General features: G+C 43.9%; 1 long non-coding RNA gene across 1 annotated transcript; it reads right to left on the reverse strand.

Annotated features, from left to right (window-relative positions):
• Positions 1-1,318: 1,318 nt before the first annotated feature.
• Positions 1,319-10,998, reverse strand: LOC309522194. The gene is made up of 3 exons (XR_014214966.1): positions 10,370-10,998; positions 1,636-2,455; positions 1,319-1,391 (listed from the first exon to the last, which is right to left on the reverse strand). It is a non-coding gene; the product is annotated as an uncharacterized lncRNA (long non-coding RNA).
• Between the last annotated feature and the right edge of the window lie 8,913 nt (positions 10,999-19,911).

Consider the following 19,911-nt stretch of genomic DNA (forward strand, 5'->3'; position numbering starts at 1 on the left):
AGAGTATGCACTGATTTCACCCATGTCAATGTAAAGACCTATTTCCGCTGAGTTGTTGCTTTTTGTTCGTTTCTTCAAGGGAAGGAAGAAGAGACCACACACCAGCATCCTCAAGGCTAGAGGTCTCCTCCTTGAGTATCTGAGAGCAGGAGGAGAGTCCCCCTTGATGGGACAAGAGGTCCATCGCGTCTGTTTTCAACAGTCGCCAGCCAAATGAAAAATGGGCTGGCCATAGCTTTCCATAGTACAAATTATGCAGGAGTCAAGTGGGCTATCTAGCACTAAAAACCAATTTTCTAACAAGGCTCCCCAAGCCAGTTTCTTTTCTGCTTTCATCTCCATCCCCCTCCCCCTCAAAAGTCATGCAACATTTCTATAAAACATTCCAGCTGTTGAATTTTTTTTTTGGCCTTCATGTTTTGGAAAGCACCCACCACGATGAAGCAGAAGAGCCTCTGTATGTTCTCCGCCACTGCGCTAAATTATAATGGAGGCTAGAATGATCCACCATAAATATATAAACAAAAAAAACAAACAACAAGAAGAAAAACTCAACACGCATTCTCCAACAGATTTCATGGTGTGGGTGCTTCCCCATGCAGGGGTCAATATGGCAAATGGATCATTAAGAAATTGGAAACAATTTGGTGCCCACCCTTTAATTTATCCATTTTCCCCTGGAAAAGGAAATCTGATTAAATGGGGTGGAGGTGGGGAGAGAAAGTGATGATATTTTGATAACCAGTAACATTGTAAAGGCTTTTGGGGAAAGGACATTCACATTAAGCATTAGCACAACATACATTGTGAAGTAGTAGTAGTAATAATAATTAATAATATTAATATTATTATTATTTATACCCCACCCATCTGGCTAGTTTGCCCCAGCCTAAAACACCTGCACCTGTTCTGCAGGATGGAAGCCGCCCTTGCTGAAAATAATTATAATAATTATAATAGCAGGCAGGTGGGTCACGTGGAAATTCGCCACACGCAATGGTAAAAGTAGCCTGAGGAATCACTGAATCGAGTGGTGGTATTGCTACAGATTGGGGCTGTGTCCTGCGAATCACCTGAGTAAGGAAAAAAGCAATACCAGGCTGGGCGTGCCATGCCAAAGGTGCATTGGAGGTGAGGTTCAAGCTAACACATGAAATAACTATTTGCATATACATGCATTGAATAGGCTAACATGTGAAATACCCACATTTGCATATACTGTACATGCCCCGAATAGACAAGTTTGCTTTTCAACTCTGCAGAAATAATCCATTAAAAGAGAAACAGGGATTTTGTACATCCCTGATCTGAACGGCGCATTGGATGAGCTTCCTGCAATAGTCTTCTTCATGCAAACGGCTGGTGCTCATCAAGATAAGGAAACAATTTCCCTCTTTATTCAAAATAAAAAAATTCCTTCCTGTAGCACCTTAAAGACCAACTAAGTTAGTTCTTGGTATAAGCTTTCGTGTGCATGCACACTTCTTCAGATACACATGTGTATCTGAAGAAGTGTGCATGCACACGAAAGCTTATACCAAGAACTAACTTAGTTGGTCTTTAAGGTGCTACAGGAAGGAATTTTTTTATTTTGACTATGGCAGACCAACACGGCTACCCATCTGTAACTGGAACCTCTTTATTCAGTGGCAGAAGTCCCATATAAAATTATAAAGATGGGAATGGAACAATCAGGAAGGCTGCGGCAGCCCTTGCAAGCCCCCCACCCTCCGTCTATCAGTGCAAGGTTTCACAACATGGTTTTATTGTACCCCCTCCAGTGAGCAAAATTGCTACTCTATCACCACAAATGAAATTCAAAGAGAATCTGTGGGTCTCTCAGGCAAAACATCTGAGGGATTTTGACGGCAGGCTAGGAGGCTTTGATGAGACCTAGCAAAATTTTCTTTGGATGTGGGCGAGTTCTGTACATCACTTGGTTGCCGATGGATTTTGGCTGACACAAAGTAGAGTTGGAGGTTCCTCCTTGGACGGGACCGAGGAATTTTCAGGAAAGCCGAAATAGCTTGAATAACAGTGGCCTTTCTTGCGTGCGGCATGTCCTTAGCTCAGAGGTTTCCTGGCCGGTTTCACACATTATGAAGAAGTGTTGAAAACAGAAGCACCAATAGCGCTTCCTCCTCTTATTCTGTTTTGAAACATGCTACCACTTGAAGGAATAACATTTTCTTCCAACGCCTATGATGAGAAGTGTCAATTTCCTCTGCCTCTGAACCTTGAGGAAGACAGTTTTGATTCCATCTGCACTATACTGTCACACACCCTGATTTTTGAGCAGTGAGAAGTTCCGGCATTTGCCCAAAGTTTGGTTCCCTTGGAATGAAGCTCAGGAGAGACTGTCTTCTGGATATGTTGTTTTAGTTACACATCTATGCATCTTGGACATAGGTTGGAGTGGCTCACAAAATAAACACCTCCCCGTGGAGCTGGGACACTGAGGAGAGAGAAGAATAGAACTTTAAAATAAAATGTTTAGGATGACGAGCAGCTTCTGGGTTTCTAATAAAGGTTTTAAATGTCACCTGAATTAGAAATCAAGATAACAAACTTTTTATAAATGGTAAATTGTAAACAGATGAAAACACTGACAGGATAATAACCTGCAGTTACATAAGAGTACTGTATTTTTCTGTCTATAAGACGCCCCCATGTATAAGACGCTCCCTATTTTGGGGGACTCAGGTTTAAGATGCCCCCTAATTTTTGACATTTTTTTTAGGGGGGAAAACTAGTCTTATACACAGAAAAATACAGTATCTATTTAAAGAAGATAAAGAAATGAGTAAATTAAGCGAATTTGGATATGTAGAAGATATTAAAAATAAATTTAAGGAACCACAGAAAGAGAGGGAAAGAAGTTGAGTTTTAAAATGATTCGAAATAATTGTAAAATCAGCTAAATGTATGTATCTGAAAGGTATAATTTTTTCCCCTCACCTGGTTTTTGTCGATTGTAACGAACTGATTATTTGTTTATTTACAATATCCACTGCCCACTCTCTTTGTTCTGTGAACTGCCCTGAGACCTCCGGGTATAGGGTGGTATAATAATAATAATAATAATAATAATAATAATAATAATAATATAATAATAATAATAATAATAATAATAATAATATCTTGCATCTCCATTAGTTACAGCTTTGGCTCCATCACGGAGCAAGTTTGTCTCTGGGTCTCCAGCTTCCAGTCTGCTTCCAGCTCAGCTAACACACACAGACACACAGCTCTGGATTTTGTTTTTCTATCTTGCACCTAGGTGTGTGTGTGGGAATGCCCACTCATTTGCTCCATGGCACAGATACGTTTTGTGAAGAAGAGGAGGAGGAGGAGGAGGAGGAGGAGGAGGAGGAGGAGGAGTTTGGATTTGATATCCCGAAAGGAGTCTCTACCCGAGGGAGTCTCAAAGTGGCTAACTTTCTCCTTTCCCTTCCTCCCCCACAACAAACACCCTGTGAGGTGAGTGAGGCTGAGAGACTTCAGAGAACTGACTAGCCCAAGGTCACCCAGCAGCTGCATGTGGAGGAGCGGGGAAGTGAACCCGGTTCACCAGATTACGAGTCTACCGCTCTTAACCACTACACCACACTGGAGAGAGGAAGGTACAGTCGTACCTTGGATCCTGAACAGCCTGGAACTCGGATGTTTTGGCTCCCAAACACCGCAAACCCGGAAGTGACTGTTCCAGTCTGCGAACATTCTTTTGGAACCCAAACAACTGACAGGGCTTCCACAGCTTCTGATTGGCTGCAGGAGCTTCCTGCAGCCAATCAGAAGCCGCAATTTGGTTTCCAAACGTTTTGGAAGTAGAGCGGACTTCCGGAACGGATTCCGTTCAACTTCCAAGGTATGACTGTATATAAATACGTTTACTAAACAACAAGAACAACAACTTGGGCTTAGTGTTTTGCATGAACTAGGATGGCATCTTGCTTCTTTGCTGCAAGACGAAACTTCTGTCCATTCTAGTTACAAAGAGAGACGACCAGAGCAGAGGAAAAAGCAACTGAGAAAAATCTGGACAGGCTTCTGGTAGCTAATGGGTGGAACTCATTTGTGGGTCTCACCCATTCCATCTTGCTGAGACTATGTATCAGGCTACTTACGAGCGAGATAGGAAGTAAGATAAACATCCTTTCCTCTTGAGAAACAGACTTAAGCAGCAGAAATGCAGAATAATGCTGAATGCCTTACAATCTGCCCTGTGTTCCACTTCTGTTACAGTGGTATTACAATTCTATTTGTGTATTTGAAAATAGGATACTCAGCTTTATTCATAAGTTTCCGGAAGGCTGACAAAAACATACAATCAGTCAGCACCAAACTCCCCATCTAGCAATGCTACTATTATAAGCAAGTAAAAAAAAACACCAACTTATGAAGTCCATCACTGAAATGCAAGACTGTTAAAAGCCTGCAGAGAAAGGAAAGTTCTTTTAGCTCATTGCCTGAGATTTACATTTAGGGAAGCGTTGAGATGTATGGTTTGCAGTAAGATCAGAGAATGATCATGTCTAATTTGACCTAACTGTTTAGTTAATCTGTTATGGCAATAATAACAGAGACAAAGTCTTGGTTTTCATTTCATTTGTTCAGGCAGAAGCTTCAACAGGCATTGAATCTGGCACCATATTTATGTTGTGAAATAGCGCTAGCCACAGCGATCCAGCGTGCAAATACTGACACCCAGTTGGGTGTCTGTCATATCTGTTGAAAGAAGAGTGCGGCTCGTTACAATGGAGGGAACTGTGGTTTGAAGGAGAGTGAAATTAATTGGTCTGCCAATGGAAAGCAAACACTGTCACCTTTCAAATGGGCATCATTTTTCCCTGCCAGTGTGCAGTAGCCGAGCAAATCAATTTTGCACTACCTTGCAGGAAAGTCAAAAGTTCAAACAGCGTGCCATTGTTTTGGAGAAAAAGGTCTGTTTTACATTTTCATAAAACAGCATAAAAAGCGCAGGTGCCAAGACCAAGTTGTTCAGTTTTCTCTTGATATTGCAGCCAACAACTACAATGGGTAAAGTGATATATATTTAGCTTTTTTTTAATAGCTCTTTTTTAAAAAGCACCGTTCATTTGTTTTCTTTTTAATGATTTCACATCTCTCGCTCTTCCTCACCCTCCTGCCATTATCTGGAACTTATGTGCACTTTAAGGTGTGTGTGTGTGTGTTTTTTATAGAATTGGTGCTCCTCATGGTCCCCTCCCCCTCCACCACACACATGATGTCATTGGCATAAAAAAAGCCAGCTCATATTTTCCTCCCGTTTCATTGGGATTCGGTAAAAGGTAAAGGTAAAGGGACCCCTGACCAACTCTGGGGTTGCGCGCTCATCTCGCTCTATAGGCCGAGGGAGTCGGCGTTTGTCTGCAGACAGCTTCTGGGTCATGTGGCCAGCATGACTAAGCCTCTTCTGGTGAACCAGAGCAGCGCATGGAAATGCCGTTTACCTTCCTGCCGGAGCGGTCCCTATTTATCTACTTACACTTTGACATGCTTTTGAACTGCTAGGTTGGTAGGAGCAGGGACTGAGCAATGGGAGCTCACCCCGTCACGGGGATTCAAACCACGACCTTCTGATCAGCAAGTCCTAGGCTCTGTGGTTTAACCCACAGCACCACCCGCGTCCCTGGGATTCGGTAGGTTTGGGCAAAATCTGAGTTCTAAAAGAAAACAAACCTGTTGCCAGTGACTTATGTGCAGTAGTCAAACAACCCAGTTGTGATATTAGGAGCCTTCCCATTATACCAAGTTCAATGAGTTTTACTTTCCAAGTATGTGGGCATACGATTGCAGCTGAGTGGCTTGTACCCTTGGCAATGAATCCACTGTTGCCCTATCTATTGAGTATTGCAGGTATTAAAACTGTGCAGTTTGAAGTGACTGGAAGCATGAGAACTGACTCCTTTTGGAAAGAAATCATTGTCTGGACCCATGAAAATATTATGCAAGCTTTTAATTGCAGATCTCTTTGAAACCAAACAGAAACATCAAATGAAACATCCAAAAATATGCTTACAATATCTTGTGCTGTCCAGCACGAGCTCAGCATCTTAGAAAATATGAAATAATCCAAACAGACCTATAAGCAAAGCTCTCTCTCTCTCTCTAACAGCACCCATTTCGCCTGGAGCTGTTTTCCTTGAGAGCTTTGTTTACATCTTCATGCCACACTGTCTTGAGACAAAAGACCCAAAGGCATCTCCCTTCAAAATACCTTTGCAGCCCTCTATAGGGAAGTTTTTTTTATATATGTTGGAAGCTGCCCAGAGTGATAGGGCAACCCAGTCAGAAGGGAAGACTATAAATAAGATCATCCTCCTCCTCATTTTTATTATTGAATAGGACATCCCTATTTTCATTGGCGAAATGTTGGAGGGTTTGATGTTTTATCGTGTTTTTAATACAGTCATACCTTGGGTTACAGACGCTTCAGGTTGTGCGTTTTTGTGTTGCGCACTGCACCAAACCCGGAAGTACCAGAATGGGTTACTTCCTGGTTTTGGCGCACGCGCATGCGCAGAACTACTAAATCGTGCTTTGTGCATGCGCAGAAGCGCGAATTGCGACCCGCGTATGCGCAGACATGGTGCTGTGGGTTGCGAATGCTGCGGGTTGTGAACGTGCCTCCCGCATGGATCATGTTCGCAATCCGAGCGTCCACTGCATGCTGTTAAATATTCTGAGCCACCCAGAGTGACGAAAGGCTGAGGAAAACCTGCCAGGTGGGTGGGGTATAAGTATTTTATTTTATTTTATTTGGTGGTCCAGGTCTTGCAAGGCCTCACCTGATGCAGATGTTATGGAGAAAAACAGCTGGGTGCCATCAGGTGACACCTCACCCAAAATCTCCTAATGGTGTGATTTAACCACCAACCTTCTTCCCAGGAAACTCTGAGAACAGGGGTCTCCTACCACCTACCAGCACCCTTAACAAACGACAGTTCTCAGGATTTTTGGGGGATGCCGTGACTGCTCAAAGTGGTATGTGCAGATGTGGCTGCAGCCCCAAGTCTCTTAGGCTTTAGGTCTCTTGGCATCTCCCAGCGTTTGTACATCTCTTGTTTGTGATGAGTCCTTAAAGTTGAACAGAGGCATCTTGGCTTCACGGAAACCTCCCATGTGAAAGGAATGACGATTGTTCTCCAGTGCAGATTAAGGAATAGAGAGATGAGACCACAGAACAGACCTTGCTGCCTGACGTCAGAAGCCACAATAGTCATTTCTGTACGGCTACAATTTCCATCCAAGTAAAGGGCAGCCAAGAGTATTTAAACATCTAAGACATAAATAACACTCATTTGCAGTATTGGAGGAAGTGTTTGTATGGAGAGGCAACCCTTAAAATAAAGAATGAGCCATGGATTTCAGCTATGTTAAGATAGTCGAAGCAAACATAATTACAGAGTACATGAACTACTTCCAGAAGTCAGTAGGTGGTTTCCTTTAAACTTGCTCTCCGTTTTCTTTTTCTGAGCCCCTTCCTCCTGCTGGTTGGCAATTTCCTTTTCTGTTTATGTGTCTGTTCCTTTCCAGCTTGGTTTCTCTTATCCACTTGCAAATGTGGGCTTTTAAAAAACAACAACTGTGCCTGGCATCATCCCATGCCTTTTCCTTCTTGGTCTGAGCTCAAGATATGTGCCTTCTTCCTCTTGGCTCCGTGAAGTTATATCGAGAACTGGCTCGCATTTGCTTGACTCCCTTTGTTCGGTGCCCCCTTCCTTAATTCCCCTCTCCCCATTCTTCAAATGAAAAGATTCCCTCTCATGCTCTTGTCTCCTAGGGTTGCATTGCTTTGAAGTGAATGAATCAACCACAGAGACAAATGGATTAAGCCTCTAATGTCTTGGCATGGCAGTGGATTCCAGCAGCTGCCGCTGGATTCCATGGGCACAGCCTTCCCTAAGGTAGTGGAGCCAGCAGTGTCCATTGCAGCCGCCTCCAAAAGATGCACAATTTGTCCATTCAAGTCAGTTTCTCAGCAACGGCATCAGCCTATGTCTCATTGCAGTCTTTACTTATTTGCAACCCAGTTCCCAGTGTCCCCCTCCCCACCTCTGCTCCTTGCACAAGATTGTCTCAGCGGATGTACAAAGAAATATTCCTCAGCTAGTTCTCACAGATCCATAAAAATCAAATCAAATCAAATCAAGAGGTCTGTTAGATTGGGCCAAAGGTCCATCTATTTTATTTATATAAAATATAAATAAACAGTAATTAAACAGTAATTAAACATACTTTTACATCTTACACAGGTTTTTTTTTTACTTCCATCAATCACATCTGAAAATTTTCCAATCTATTCACTTAATATACATTTCTTACTTTCACTATTACATCTAAATCTCATAACTAATATCTCTATTATTTCTCTACTTTGCAATGTTTCATATATTTCTCCTTACAAAATTTCTTGTAGTCCTACTAGCGTAATTTGTTGATTACAGTTGCTCTTCAAATAGTTCTTCCAATCTTTCTGTGAATCTCTGGTCCTGCAGGTTTCAAATCCTTCCTGTCATTTTATCTAATTCTGCATAGTCCATTAATTTTGTCTGCCATTCCTCTTTTGTCAGAATTTCTTCTTGCTTCCATTTCTGGGCTAACAATACTCTTGCCAGACCAAAGGTTCATCTAAGCCCACCATTTGAGAACAGCACGGCCTAGATGAGGGATGGTTAATCTGTGACCCTCCAGGTGTTGCAGAGCTATCCTGTCCTCCAACATTTCTCTGGTGAAAATAGGGACATCCTAAATAATAATAATAATAACCCCACCCATCGGATTGGATTGCCTCAGCCACTCTGGGTAGTTTCTAACATATATAAAAACAAAATAACACATCAAACATTTAAAAACTTCCCTATACTGTGGAACCTTGGTTCTCGAATGGCTTAGTTGACAAACAAATCGTCTCCCGAACGCCGAAAACCCAGAAGCAAGTGTTCAGGTTTTTGAACATTTTTTGGAAGCCAAGCATGTGGCTGTTGGCTATTGTTTCTGGGGCGCCTGCACCAGTTGGAAGCTGCGCCTTGGTTTTCGAATGTTTCGGGAGTCAAACAGACTTCTGGAACCAAGTTTGAGAACCAAGGTTCCACTGTCCAGGACTACCTTCAGATGTTTTCCAAAGGTTGTATAGTTATTCATCTCCTTTGTTTGAGGGTTGCATAATTCCATGCCTTCCAACATTTGGGCGTTCCCATCAGAGATCAAGGAAATAAACAACTATCTGACTTTTAGAAGACATTTGAAGGCAACCCTGTATTGGGAAACTTTTAATGTCTAATGTTTTACCATTTTTATGTGCTGTAAACCACCCAGAGTGGCTGGGGAAACCTAGCCAGATGTACAGAGTATAAATATTACTACTACTACTACAGTACTCTGGTGAAAATAGGAATGTCCTAAGGAAAAGTGGGACACACCAATCAGAAACTGGGGTAGCTTTTGTAAATCCAGGACTATCCCTAGAAAATAGGGACACTTGGAAGGCCTGAACTATGACTCCCATTCGCCCCAGAAAGCATGGCTAATGACTAGAGAGGATGGATGGGAGTTGTAGTTCAGCAACATCTGGAGGTTTGCCACCCTCGAGTGAGACACTTCTGAAAAACTTAGGGCTTAAAGGCAGCGTTTCTCCTTCACCCCATGGCTTCCAGCAACAGATGTGGCAAGGTCTATAGTCTCTGAACATGAGGTTCCACTGAGTCACCACGACAAATTCCTTGAGGATGAGGCTACAACTCAGTGGTGAAGAACAGGCCTCCATGCATTAGGTACCCTGGCACCAGGAAAGTTCAGCCTAGGACATTGTTAAGTCAGGGTGATGGGGAATGTCTGACGGACTATTGTAGTTTAATATTTTGTTGGAAGCCGCCCAGAATGGCTGGGGAAACCCAGCCAGATGGGCGGGGTATAAATAATAAATCATCATCATCTGGTCCATAGGCTACACCAGCCATCCCCTATATAATTAATGTTTTGGTATCATAAACACCTCCCCTTACATTTCCCCAAACACATTGTGCAGTGTATAGGTTTCATGGCATAAGATGCCTTTTAATTGTTCCACGAGCCAAGTGCTCTCTTTGCAAACATGTTTTCAAATAATATGTTTTCAATGTGTGCAGGTAAATTAGAATCAGCACCATAATATAATATAATATAATATAATATAATATAATATAATATAATATAATATAATATAATATAATATAATAATAAATATAAGAAGCCTTACTTCAGGTGCCATTTCTATACTTCAGATTATAGCCGTCGATTTCCTCTGATCCGATGGCTTCCCTAAAACCAGTGCTTTCCCCAGAGAAAAATAGGTGTCGGAACTCACCATGAAGTTGTTACAGTAAGTCGCCAGATGACTTGGGGTGACCCTGAACAGATGCCAGTTTGACAACAGCCACGTTCACACACCCCCCCCCCCGGAGGTTCTAAAAACTATGCCAAGCGATCTCCCTAGTTGTTTCGGGGGTCGCCCTTGTTTCTGGTGCAGGTCAGATAAATGTGCCCCTGCTCCCCTCATTCTCTTAGATTCAGGAAGATTACTAGGGCAGATCTGAAGCTTCAATGCTGCCACTGCTACATGGGAGACAGATTGAAGAAAAGAAAATACGAATTGGCCCTGCCCTGTAGCTTGACCAATCGTGGCTAGGGGCAGCTGGAAGCTAGGTGGAGTCAAGAAACAGAGTGGGGGGCACCGGCCTACAATGGCGCCCACCTGAGAGATGCCGGAACTGTGATCCGGCTGAAAAAAAGCATTGCCTACCACCTAGTGAAGGAAATTAGGGGGATGACAAAGTTACATGGAAATTTGGTTGTTGGAGATTTGAATGCACATGTCCTTCTCTTTATAGAGTATTTGTCCCCTGGGAGCAGAAACTTCCCCAATCTTCCCACTGCTTTGTCATGTCAGGTGCATGACATGAACATGTGTGAGTGACCTTTCAATGCTCTAAAGAAGAGCATTGCGGTGGGGTGGTAGTCAAAATAGCTCCCCTTCTCTTGATTGGCTGGTCATGGTGTCAATCTGGGCTTCGAAGGGTGGGGATTGGCCGAGGTCCAATAGTGAGTTTGTCCCTCCCTCGGCATCTGAGACCAGTTCTGTCTGTTAAACTGGGAAATTCAAAGAGAGCTTCCTCTTTGTCCAAAGAACGCTCAGATGCGGATGTTCTAACATCCGTTGATTTCTTGCTTTCCTACATTTCTTTGTTCTGAGAGAGAGAGAGCGCGCATATGTGTATCTCTGCCTTTGGAAATGGGGATGACTCAAAGACCCATTTCTGCAACCTGATAAGCTGAGGCTGCTTTTGGACAAACTACATCATGGGCCAGGTAGTGTAGGAAGCTTGTATGGTTATACTGGCATCTTTTTTTAAAAAAAAAAAAGTATCAATTTTCCTTAAAGAAATATAAATTATTTTTTTGATTGATTGTCTTCTATGCCATTCCCTCTCAGTCTGCCCATGACTACTTTAGCAAATATGCTACTGATTGGACAATGCATGAAACTCAGGGCTCTTTTTAGTTATTTTATAAAGACACATATCTCTAAATGTGTTTTTTAGTCAGAAAACTGCTGTGTACTGAGGTTCAAGCTTTGCAGCCAATCTCACATTTTAATTCCCTAAGGACATTACAGAAATATCCCTTTACAGATGGTGGGTCAGTGATGAAGCTTGCCTGAATTTCTGCAGAACCAAGTCCCATAAGTGGATAGACCAATCAGTGGCGTAGCGTGGGGGGTGCAGGGGGGGCCCGGCCGCACCGGGCGCAACATCTGGGGGTTAGGGTTAGGGGGCGCAAATCCACGGGTTAGGGGGCGCAAATTACTTGCCTTGCCCCGGGTGCTGACAACCCACGCTACGCCACTGAGACCACAATATATTTTAATTTTATGATTCGCTGGCAATGCTGGGCAGCTTCCAACACATATAAAAGCATAATAAAATGTCAAGAATTAAAAACTTCACTATACAGGGCTGCCTTCAGATGTCTTCTAAGAATTTGTAGTTATTTTTCTCCTTGTGTAGTTATTTATCCCCTTGGCATTTATCCCCCTTGGCATCTGAAGAGAGGGTGTTCCACAGAGGGGGGGGCCACTACAGAGAAAGCCCTCTGCCTGGTTCCCTGTAACTTCACTTCTTGCAGTGAGGGAACTGCCAGAAGACCCTCGGGGGAGGACCTCAATGTTTCCAGGCTGAATGATGGGGCTGGAGATGCTCCTTCAGGTATACAGGGTCAATGCCATTTAGGGCTTCAAAGGTCAGCACCAACACTTTGAATTGTGCTCGGAAACATACTGGGAGCCTGTGTACTGTATATCCTTTAGGGCCAGTGTTATATGGTCCTGGTTTCAGTGCTTAGTAAAGTCCCTTCTGGTGGTGTGCCCATCCCAGCTGTGTAGCTCTGCCCCAGCTCCTGCCAACCTAGCAGTTTGAAAGCACACCAGTGCAAGTAGATAAATAGGTACTGCTGTGGTGGGAAGGTAAATGGCATTTCTGTGCGCTCTGGTTCTCGTCACGGTGTTCCGTTGCGCCAGAAGCGGTTTAGTCATGCTGGCCACATGCTGGCCACCGGAAAGCTTTCTGTGGAAAAACGCCAGCTGCCTGGGCCTGAAAGCGAGACGAGCACCGCAACCCCATAGTCGCCTTTGACTGGACTTAACCCTCCAGGGGTCCTTTAAAGGTAAAGGGACCCCTAACCATTAGGTCCAGTCGTGACCGACTCTGGGGTTGTGGCACTCATCTTGCTTCATTGGCTGAGGGAGCCAGCGTACAGCTTCTGGGTCATGTGGCCAGCATGACCAAGCCGCTTCTGGCGAACCAGAGCAGCGCACGGAAACGCCATTTACCTTCCCGCCGGAGCGGTACCTATTTATCTACTTGCACTTTGACGTGCTTTTGAACTGCTAGGTTGGCAGGAGCAGGGACCGAGCAACGGGAGCTCACCCCGTCATGGGGATTCGAACCGCTGACCTTCTGATCGGCAAGTCCTAGGCTCTGTAGTTTAACCCACAGTGCCACCCGCGTCCCTTACCAGGGGTCCTTTACCTTTTACCTATTTCATGACTGAGAGAACTGCAATGATGACCCACTGAGCATTGTTACTGACATTCAATGCACAGCTCCCCTGCTAGCGTGTCGTCAGAAGGGAAGTATACAGTGGTGCCTCGCAAGACAAAAAGAATCCGTTCTGTGATTCTCTTCGTCTAGCGGTTTTTTTGTCTTGCGAAGCAAGCCCATTGACGGATTAGCGGATTAGCGCTATTAGCGGCTTTTAGCTGCTTTTAGTGGCTTATCTGCTGATCGGATCAGCTGATAAGCGGCTTAGCGGCTTAGAAAAAGGGGGGAAGGGGAAAAAACCCGCAGGAACTCGCAAGACATTTTCGTCTTGCGAAGCAAGCCCATAGGAGATTCGTTTTGCGAAGCACCTCCAAAACGGAAAACTCTTTCATCTATCGAGTTTTCCGTCTTGCGAGGCATTCGTCTTGCGGGGCACCACTGTATTCACGACAGCACAAAAACGGCTGCTGCTTAGCTAACCCCAATGTCTTCTGGCAAATGACTTCCAGGTCTGGTGCAGTTTTGCACCGGAAAACTACTGTGCTCCTTCCAGCCAGCCCATTCATGCGGGGGGGGGGGGGGAGGAGGAAAACAAGCTGAATTCTGCAAGGATCCCACAGTGACTTCTGTTGTACTCTAGGCCTTGGGGGCGGGATGTCAGTCAGCTTCATTATCAGATTGTTGTCATGTGGCCTGCTTTTCCACAAATGTGAAGGTAGCGCAGAATGTCATGCCCAGTTAGGGTCAGGAGAGGACACCCCTTATCTGTACCCCCAGCTGCGTCAGCACGGGCTTCCTATATAGTCTTCTGAGAGGAATTTGAGTGGCTGGGTTTCACAAGCTCTTTCGAGGGATGAGTAAAGGCATTTCCAGCTGTATCTCTGCTGTCAGTGCCTTGTCGGTCTTGCAGCGGCCGTGGGGGAAAACCTCCCCTCCCCCTGGAAGTCTGCTACTGAGCACTGGGCCTAGATGAAGGGAAGCTTTGCTGTCGTTTATTCCAACCCAACACCTAGAGAACGAAAAAGAAGCAGCGAAGATACTGTAAATGGCTCCTCTCTCTCTCTCTCTCTCTCTCTCTCTCTCTCTCTCTCTCTGTATTCCTTTTCCATTAAGTGGGAACGTAAAAGGATGAAATACTGCTGCATAGAGGAACCATGCGATCCTCAGACTAAACACAGCGGTCTGTCTCTCTTAATGGATTTGCCGGCTTTGTTTAAAGAACTTGAAAGCTCATTTGTTGCTGTAACCTAACCCCTCCACTTTTCATTTCCCTCTCTAAGTTTGGCAGAGGGAACCGGGTCCTCGAGGCTCTCCTCAATGCTGGAGAGAACAACCCATAGCCCTGCTACGAGCAGGTTGTGGTGTAAGTGGTTCAGAGGGGTGGACTTGTAATCTGGTGAACCGGGTTTGCTTCCCGGCTCCTCCACATGCTGCTGCTGGGTGATCTTGGGCTAGTCACACTTCTCTGAAGCCTCTCAGCCTCACTCACCTCACAGAGTGTTTGTTGTGGTCCATGGGGTCATGAAGAGTCGGACACGACTAAACAACTAAACAACAACAAAGACCTTGTGTGTCTAATTGGCTTATGGAAGCAGTTCTGCCTGTACTTTTGAGGGAGAGTCGGCTAACTTGATTGACTAATTAAGAAAATTTATCCTATACCCACTGAATGCTTTTGCATCACCGGGCGATTTAAGAACGACTGAAAACAAAATAAAACAGTCTAAGAGATTCTTGTACCATGGAAGGTGTGGCTTCTATAACAATTGGAGGAAATGTGCTCTGACAAAATAATTCTGGAGATCAATCAAGACTCAAATGTCATATTGCGGTGTAATGTACCATTCAACCCAGTGTGCCCCCCACCCCCCGTTAAACTAGGTGAGATAATTTCTGGACTCGTTGAGTTTCAGTAGAAGACATGTGGCATTTAAATGTCTCTTCATTTGTGCATGGTGGCTTAAAATAATATTTGAGTAGGCTGAAAGCCTAGGGAGAAGTGAGTAGCTTAGGCTGTTAGTCTTCACTGAGGCTTGGTATTTGTCTATTTTGTTTGCCAACAGGTATTCTGATATTGCTTATTCTGTTAAAAGCAATTTTCTTTTGTGCATTGAACCCTACTCCCTCCTTCCACCTCCAGTAATACACACACACACACACACACACACTCTTTTGGGACACACTCGAGTGGATTCATTCCAGACACCTTGAGACGGATCTGACCAATAATCCCACTTCTCTAGAATCATGAGAAATTGGTTGGTTCAAAAGGATAGTTATCTCTCTTTAGGCTTCTATTTCACTCGGGTGACCTGATGCACTGTAGATTACCTGCTTCTGAAAAGCTCCGGCAGACTGTAAATAAGATTTTGGCGAGTGCTCTCGGGCATCTCAGTTTTCACAGAACACAGGCCCCCTTTCGAGAAATATCTGCCCTTCAAGTGACTGCAGTTTGGCCTCGTTTGGTTAGGGGGTAAAGAAAAGAAAGAAAAGAACCACATGTTCACTTCTCCGGAGTGAGCGGTAAAGATATTCCAGAGGCAGCTGTTACAGGCATAGTTCTTGGGGGAAGGAAAAAAATAATATTGGCGACAGATGATCTCCAAGAAGTGCACTACATTTATAAATACAGAAATTTAGAAATTGAGCATGAGGAAGCAGGCAAGCGCTGCTAATCTGCAAAGTAGCCTTAATGCCTGCCAGACCAAATGTCCCATTTTTCCTTAGGATGTCCCTGTTTTCATCAGAGAAATGTTGGAGCCTATGGAGTTATGCAAGCCAAAGAGATAAGTAACTACACAGCCTTTAGAAGACATCTGAAGGCAGCCCTGTATAGGGAAGTTTTTTAATGTTTTTTTTTAATATTATTATTATTATTATTATTATTATTATTATTATTAGTTGGAAGCCTCCCAGAGTGGCTGGGGCAACCCAGTCAGATGGGTGGGGTAATAGTAATAGTAATAGTAATAATAATAATAATAATAATAATAATAATAATAGAATAGAATAGAATAGGATGTCCCTATTTTCTTCAAAGAAATGTTGGAGGCTATAATCTTGTATGATATATATATATATAACATGTTAAAAGTATCTTTAGAGCACAAAGAATTCTGGAAACTGAAGTTTGTTCAGAGTGCTGGGAATTTTAGCTCTGTGAAGGGTAAGCTACAGTTCCCAGGATTATTTTTGGGGGTGTCTGGGGGTTCTTGAAACGTTTGGTGTGTATACAGAAGTCCATTGAGCATCTGAACTGGGCCTAAGTAAGTTCTTTTCACTCCAAAAGCCACTGGTCTTCTTTACAGCCATGCTTGCGACCAAAACATTCAGAATTCAGCACCAGGTCTGTTTGCAATTTCATTCCAAGCCAAAATGGCAGGCTTTGAGGCAGAGGTGGAATGAACAACGGAGGAGGAAGTTGGGAAGAAGCGCAGAAAAATATGAAAAGGCAGAAGAATAAATACATTTAAGATCTCTGCGCCCAAAGAAGCGAAAAGTTTTCCATACACATTTTTGTGAAGTAACGTAGGATCTGGCTTTGCAGGCTTACAGCTGGCCTGTATTTAAACGATTAAGGAAAAAGCCTCTGATTAACCTCTCTTGGCTCAGAAGCTGACATACAAGCATATTTGTTACTTGTTTGAAAATGATCTAAAGTCCTGGCTCCGTGCAGAAGAAGCGCTACGGGGCGTGAGGCTAAGTTGGGGTCATGTGGAGTTACTGTTCCTCTTAGGACCGTAAGCAAAAACCATGGCTGTGCATTCATCAGCGGAGAACGCTACTTGAGAGAGTTAGTCCAGGGGAAACCAGCCAATCTCTTAATGGGGTTGTGAGGGAAAGGAAAGGAGATATTTTTTTAAATAAAAAATATGTAGATATTGATTTGCTAAAAGCAAGAGATACCCAGGTCCCTCCTCTGAATGCATAAAAACCACCTATCCTCACAAGAAGAGAAGACTCCCTGAGTCTTGAAGCTACCAGCATGAGTTTGACTAAACTGCGGGAGGCAGTGGAAGACAGGAGTGCCTGGCGTGCTCTGGTCCATGGGGTCACGAAGAGTCGGACATGACTAAACAACTAAACAACAACAATATTTCCAGACCCTCCAAGGATCCCTGTTTTCCAGAGACAGTCCCGGATTTACAGAAGCTGTCCAGGTTTCTGATTTGATCCCAGAATGTCCTGCTTCTCCTTAGGACATCCCTATTTTCATTGGAGACACGTTGGAGGTTATGAAGTTATGCGATCCCTGAGTGAAGGAGATAAGTAACTACAGTGGTACCTCGGGTTAAGTACTTAATTCGTTCTGGAGGTCCGTTCTTAACCTGAAACTGTTCTTAACCTGAAGCACCACTTTAGCTAATGGGGCCTCCCACTGCCGCCGGAGTACGATTTCTGTTCTCATCCTGAAGCAAAGTTCTTAACCTGAAGCACTATTTCTGGGTTAGCGGAGTCTGTAACTTGAAGCGTATGTAACCTGAGGTACCACTGTATACAGTATACACTGTATACAGCCTTTAGAAGACATCCCCTGCAAAGGGGAAGTTTTTGATGTTTAATGTTTATGGTGTTTTGTATCTGTTGGAAGCCACACAACAACAACAATTTCACTTCAGGGATGTGGGTGGCACTGTGGGTGGCACTGCGGGTTAAACCGCGACGGGGTGAGCTCCCGTTGTTCAGTCCCTGCTTCTGCCAACCTAGCAGTTCGAAATTACGTCAAAGTGCAAGTAGATAAATAGGTACCACTCCGGCGGGAAGGTAAACAGCATTTCCATGTGCTACTCTGGTTCACCAGAAGCGGCTTAGTCATGCTGGCCACATGACCCGGAATCTGTACGCCAGCTCCCTCGGCCAATAAAGTGAGATGAGCGCCACAACCCCGGAGTCGGTCACGACTGGACCTAATGGTTAGGGGTCCCTTTACCTTTTTATATTCACTTCATTATTATTTAAGATGCCCCTCTTTCTCCCCCTCTCAGTGGGAGAAGGATCCCAGTCCCTGTACAGTGGTACCTTGGTTGTCAAACGGCTTGGTTCCTGAACAAATCAGCTCCCGAATGCCGCAAACCCGGAAGTCTAAGTGTTCCAGTTTGTGAATGTTTTTTGGAAGCCAAATGTCCAACACTGCTTCTGATTGAGTGCAGGAGGCTCCTGCAGCCAATTGGAAGCTGTGCCTTGGTTTTCGAACCATTTTGGGAGTTGAATGGACTCCCGGAATGGATTAAGTTAGACAACCAAGGTCCCACTGTATCGTTCTCCCGGTGGCTGGAAAGCAGATGAGAGGCACCCCAGTTTTTGAATGGCAAACAGCCGAAAGGGAGAGAATTGGACACCTTCCGCTCCTTGCTGTTGTGTCAGTCAAATTTGCAGCTACCTTGCAAATTCAGGGGTGGTGGTCGGGAACTGTGAAGAGGTTGATAATGTAGCTCCTTGTTATGGCGATTTTTATCACATGTGATGGTCATGTAACAAAATAAAAGAGTTTTGGGAATCGATCTATAACAAGTTAAAAAAAGATGTTTAAATACACTTTTCCAAAAAAGCCGGAAGAATTTTTGCTAGGTTTGGTGGGGGAAGATATTAAGAAGTCAGATCAAAGATTATATCTGTATGCAACAACAGCAGCCAGAGTTTTGATAGCCCAGAAGAAGAAGAAGAAGAAGAAGAGTTTGGATTTGATATCCCGCCTTTCACTCCCTTTAAGGAGTCTCAAAGCGGCTAACATTCTCCTTTCCCTTCCTCCCCCACAACAAACACTCTGTGAGGTGAGTGGGGCTGAGAGACTTCACAGAAGTGTGACTGGCCCAAGGTCACCCAGCAGCTGCATGTGGAGGAGCGGAGACACAAACCCGGTTTCCCAGATTACGTGACTACTGCTCTTAACCACTACACCACACTGGCTCCCAGAAGTGGAAGTTACAGGAGATTCCGACTTTAAGGGAATGGCAGATAAAGCTGGTTGAATACACTGAAATGGCAAAATTGACACACAGAATTCGCAATCAGGAGGAGGCGAAGTACCAAAAAGAATGGAGTAAATTTATGGTATATATAAGTGAGAACTGTAGAAATATGAAAACGTTGACAGGATTGAATTAAAACTTATGTCATGGTGTAATGTTTAATCAATGAAACTGTGAATTATAGATAGGAATAAGAAAACTTTTGGAAGGGAAAGACGGAAGTCAACAGCTCTATGGAGCATAAAATGGGATATATGTAATAAGATGTGATGTCTTTGTTGGTTGGTGGTGGTGGTGTTCTTAAATCTTAATAAAAATCATTTTTTAAAAAAAGATAATGTAGCTGCTTGTAGCTCCTCTAGCCCACCTCCTGATTCCTGTTATAGTTATAGTTTTTCTTATTGTTATTTCCTCAGGAGGTTAATAAAGGAACAACTCCCCCTGGCCTAAAAAGGTGATGATGCACATGGAGCCAAATGATTTGCTGCCTGTCTGAAATGCAGCAGCTGTCCAAAGCTGATCGACTCATCCTTCTCCAGCAGGTGCAGTCGCAGCTGGTAGAAATGGCAAGATATTCTTGCGTAAGGAAGCTCAGACACATTGGAATAGCCTGTTCTTTCTTCCTCTGTGGGCTATGCAGTGATCCAAGAATTTGTGCCTATTGAACAATTGAAAAATGATGTAGCATCCGGGAGGACTCCCCCCACCCCCGTCAAATACACTTTGGAAGCAATTGGAAAGGACCTTTTGAAAATGAGCTAGCAAGGCTTTTTCTTGTCTCTTTTGAACAGTTCATTGCTATGCAAAGAAAGCCAGTGTGGTGTTGTGGTTAAGAGCGGTAG

This window comes from Podarcis vaucheri, assembly GCF_965113315.1.
Source record: "Podarcis vaucheri genome assembly, chromosome: 17".
Classification (NCBI taxonomy): domain Eukaryota; kingdom Metazoa; phylum Chordata; class Lepidosauria; order Squamata; family Lacertidae; genus Podarcis; species Podarcis vaucheri.